Below are 5,195 nucleotides of genomic sequence, written 5' to 3' on the forward strand. Positions count from 1 at the left end.
GAATAGGAACATGGAAGACTGACCTTGATCAGGCAAAAGGGTGCAATCAATTCCAGTGTCCTACTGCTCATCCACAGTCTGGGCTGGGTCCTGGTGGCAGGTGTTTCACTGGGGCATCTTGCCCTGTGGTCAGCGTTGTCATATTTCAGGCAGAGATTTTGTGGTGCCTCGTACGTAATCTTCATTGGAGACCTTGGGTCACTGCTAGGATCTGGAAGCCTGTCTGATATAGTAAGCTTTTAGATCAACATTTAAATGCCATATTCTGCAGATCTCTGAAGTATGAGGACTGTCCAGATATATCTGAATAGACAAACTTTGTTTCTAATTACTTGTTTCAAGCTCAACCCTAAAAACATATGCAAGAGACTGAGTAAATGAGTAAACTTACATCAGTACTTACTTACCCTGACTACAATTAAAAAACTTGATTACTTATGACTGATTATTTATGTTCTCTAACAGCCTACAATAAGTAGCCTAAAAACAATGCTTTTAAGTTGAAGCTCTTCTAGCATCAAATACAGGTTCAGTGAGGAAACCAAAACAAAATATCATTATACAACATTCTTAAGCCTGAACGTACCTTGGGTAAGAAGAAACATTTTTTTAAGCCATTGGTTTTTAACTATAAAAACTGTTCTTAAAAGACTGATATTTCTCAAATGTCTTCCACCACTGCAACTAGACTCTTTTTGGAACTCTAGTCCTGCCATACATTTGCAAACCTCAGCTGTTTCCTATGATTCCTTTATGTTGCAAAGTTTGGCTGCCAGAGCAAGGTATATTCCAAAGTCCTTCTTGTGATTTCCCTCAGTACTCTAGAATATATTGTAAAGTTACAATAGTTTAAACAAGAACAGAAATATATGCATATACCATAACAAGAATAACTCTCAATTTGCATCAGCACTGTACCGCAGACAAGAAACTGTTGGTGACATTCCATTCTTGGAGCCAGATCTTGATCAGGTTTTAGCCCCAGGGCAGGTCTTGGGAGCCCCACCCAACAGCTTGGAAGAGGAGGACGGGGAAAGCGGGGGAAAGCATGCACCATGGAGACAAAAGATTGCTGTTAACCTCAGATTTTCAAGAACACGAGAATGACAGACTGAAAGTAACTCCATGCCCTGGCTGGGCCCACAGACCTGTAGGCCACTCCTCAGCTGTGACCCTGGAGGGGCAGTTAGTTTTCCACCAGGCCCCACACTGAGCTCCTTGAGGCTCCTGCTGGCTCCTGCCAGCTCTGCCCCATGTCCACACAGGAGCCCAGCCAGAACCTGCCGGCCATATCTGGGCCCCACAGTGCTCACAGCCTGCTCTAGCACAAAGCCATGCCTAGTTCCCATGCAGCCAAGCCTCTACTCCATAGCTTTTTGAGCAAGCTGGGGCCCTGAACCCGCTGCATCTAGACCCCGTGATGCTCACGGGCCGCCTAGCCCTCTCAGCGGCGCCCTGGGTCCCCAAAGTAGCAGCTGTGCAGCCACAAGCTTTCTGCTGCCTGCTGCCTGTGCTCTGGTCAGAGAGAGCAAGGAAGCAATGTTAGGTTAGTCTGTACCAGTTCAACCACCGAAGGGGTCTCCATCCCTTCGGCTGGCAATCGGCCCACAAGTCCCAATGCACACACAAGCTCAGGCATAAAACATTCACACATGTGGCCACAGTTCTCACACATTTATACATTTATGAAGGTATAACAAATAACACTGACGAACAAGATAGGCAGACAAAAAGGAAGAACAAGGGCCCTACAGATGGTCCAGGCAGATAGACGAGAGTCCGGAGAGGGAGCCTCAATAATGCCAAAGACCTACGGATGGGACAGGGAGAATTCAACAGAGTCTCCCGATCCCTAGACGGATCCCTCTCAGGTGTCCAAACAGATGGACCCCTCACGGGCATCCTAACAGACAGACCCCTCTCGGGCGTCCTATGACAGGGGACCTGTGAGGACCCCCGCGTCCTGATGAGGGGTTGGAACGTCTTCCAACTCCTCCAGGGTCACCTTACAGGCGCGTCCGCCAAGGTGAGCCTGTCAGATTCAACCGCCGGCTTCGGATAAGAAAATGAAAGTAAAAGGAAAGCAAAGACAAGAAAATTGAGCGCTCTTACCGATCGGTGCAGATGGACCTTCGGAGCTCTTAGGGGTCCCAGCGGGGGGGTCTCTGGGGATCCCGGACGAGCCCCCAAATGTTGTGCCCAGATCGTGACCCCCAGAGAGACCACCAAAGACGAGCATGCTGGAATGCAAAAGCAAGGTTTAATTCTGGATATCCAAAAGCAATACAAGCCTAGGCAAGGACTTCGTCCAATACATCCAATGCAGTGGAGGCTGGAGGAAGCGCCCACCTGTCTGCAAGCTCAGTTTTTTTTTTTTTTTTTTTTTTTTTGGTTTTTCGAGACAGGGTTTCTCTGTGTAGCTTTGCGCCTTTCCTGGAGCTCACTTGGTAGCCCCGGCTGGCCTTGAACTCACAAAGATCCGCCTGCCTCTGCCTCCCGAGTGCTGGGATTAAAGGCGTGCGCCACCACACCCGGCTTGCAAGCTCAGTTTTTAAAGGGAAAAGTCACAAGGTTACATCATTTAGGGGTGCTAGTACAGGTACAATTCTGATTGGCTTGTGTCTAGGAATTCCAGAAATCACAATTCAGTTTTCCTTCTAAGGAAGTAGTTGCCCACCACCATTTTTCATTGGCTGCCCCCAGATGGGGACATCTGGTGATTACACAGTCACTATGGAAACTAGGGTTGGGACATTCTATGGTCAAGCAGTTGCCTAGGGGGCCAGGGAGAGGACATTCCATAGTCTGGCAGCCATTACCTCCTGACTATCTTGTGACTCTGTACTTTTATACTTCTTGGTTTCTGGAATCTGAACTGACTGGTCTCAGTAACTTCTGGCCTGTTCTCAAAAGGAGAAATCTTAGGCCTTAATTTTAGGGTGAAAGCATTTTGGTTTTATTTCTAAGATGGCTCATTTTGGTCTCACAATAACAAAATAAGATAAAGCAAAAACTTACATATTGGAATTGGACAAAACAAAAAAACAGGAGTAAAAGAGTCCAAGACAAGGCTCAAGAATCAGAGACCCATTCTTTCTCACATCAGGAATCCCATAAAAACACTAAGGTTTTAAGGAATATCAAATTTTCTTATACTTTGATTAATGATCATAAACACCCTTTGATTGAAACATTCATTAACCCTGGTATGGTTATTGCAGTGGCATATTATATATGATTTTAGCTTATCTTTGTAAATATTTTTATGCTTTATTATCCATAAATTTGTAATAGCTAGACTATGTGAGATGGGGAGCAGATCACAAGAGAAGTCAGAGTCCAAGGAAGGCAAGGAATTGGGTTTTGGTTAATACACTGTCAGTAGAGCTGCTGTGGGAACTCAGACTCAAATGATGAGTTGGAGCCAGGTGTGAGAGCCTTTAAATGCTTGGGTGTGGCTCAGGGTACCCTTAAGTAAGAAATAGAAGACTTCTTAATAAAAAAAAATTAAGCATATTAAAAATTAATAAAAATTATGTTAAAATTGCCATTGAGGTACCTTGAAATGTAGCTCAGTTGCTAGAATATTTGTCTAGAATGCATGGAGCCTGGAGTTTGAACCCCAGCACTGTACAAACTGGGCAAACCCTAGTACTAGGGAGGTAAAAGTGGGAAACTCAGTTGTTTAAGGTTATCCTCAGCTACATGGAGAGTTCAAGGCTCTTCTGGACTACCTGAGACCCTGTCTCAGAAAATCAACTTTCATAGGGGTCGGACATCCCTACCATCTAGTTCTAGAACTTGCTGGTTTGTGAAACCTTTATTGCCATGCTAGAAGCAAAAGTGATAGTGAGCTACAGAAAAATACATCACTAAACCCAAAGAAAAATACTTCTAACTTAACTGCCTCTTAGCTATGACCTAAGCATGCCTAACATCTACTCAGTGCCATCCACACAAGCCAATTGACTGAAGGAGAGTAGGAAAGACAATGACAGCAATGTGACTGACTTCAGTTACCACAGCATATTGCTTCAGCGGCACGTACACTAAAATTGGAATGATACAGAGAAAATTAGCATAGCTTCTATGCAAGAATGACGTGAAAATTTGTGGAACATTCTATATTTAAAATAAACAGCATACAACATAAGTTTGCAACATTTATAAAAGCGTGTGGGAAGGGGTACAAAACAGAGTGTGGGCTCCTGAGACTTCTGCTTTGTTAGTGTCATAGTAAATCCAGGCCTGCCTGCGACCTTCTTTCTCAAAATTATGACTCCCGGAAACTCCTGGTTCTTCTTTCTGTGTTTATGTGCCTCCATATTATTTAGTATATTATAATATCATATGTTTAATTGTTTACTGTTTGCTGTCTTTTCCACTCTACCAGAATGTCAACTGTAGGATGACAAGAGATGGCTCAGTCATTACAGGTGAGGTTTACAACAAAGAAGACAAAGAGGGACCTTTTTCCCAATTAGGTTATCTCCACTGTGAGGAAAGTTACACACACACACACACACACACACACACACACACACACACACACACACACTGCATGTTTATGTATGTCTATATGATCAATATCTCAATGGCTTCATTTTCCTTAATTTCACAATTCTTAAACTGAGTTTTGCTTCTTCTGTAGATGCAAGATGACCTTTTACCTATTATACTTTTGGCTTTCAGAAAGAAAGATGGAAATATTACCAAAGGTGATGGGGATGGGGATGGAAGTGAGGAAATAGTTGCAGCAGAAGCAGAAGATACATCCCATTAGGTGGTCAACAAAGGATGTTTCCTAAACCATCTAAAAAAATGCAATAGATAACGGAGGCCATATTTCTGACCTTCCAGGTCACTTTCAAAGATAATTCTGGTCTGAGAAACACGTATGAAAGGTCTTGGGAAAGCTAGTCTGGGTGGAACCCCAAAAGAAATACAGCAGTAAAGTATTTGAGTTCATTTGCAAGTTCCACTTGACCCTATAGTCATTGAAGAAGGAGCCACCATCCTTAACCAAGTGTGTAGCATAGAGGAATTTTCTGCAGAGAAAGAACTCTCCTTTGTTATCTCATGAGTTCAGAATACAATTATTTTGACCACAGCTCAATGACAGGATCCACCAGTCAATCATTACTGGTAGCAAAGATTTTCAAAATGTTGCATCACATATCCTCTTCCAGCTTGTT

General features: G+C 43.5%; 1 non-coding gene across 1 annotated transcript; it reads left to right on the top strand.

Moving 5' to 3' along the window:
* The first annotated feature begins 4,029 nt into the window (after positions 1 to 4,029).
* Positions 4,030 to 4,132, top strand: LOC114685630. The gene has a single exon (XR_003733480.1). It is a non-coding gene; the product is annotated as a U6 spliceosomal RNA (small nuclear RNA).
* The last annotated feature ends 1,063 nt before the right edge of the window (positions 4,133 to 5,195 follow it).

Source organism: Peromyscus leucopus, chromosome 8a, assembly GCF_004664715.2.
Source record: "Peromyscus leucopus breed LL Stock chromosome 8a, UCI_PerLeu_2.1, whole genome shotgun sequence".
Lineage (NCBI taxonomy): Eukaryota > Metazoa > Chordata > Mammalia > Rodentia > Cricetidae > Peromyscus > Peromyscus leucopus.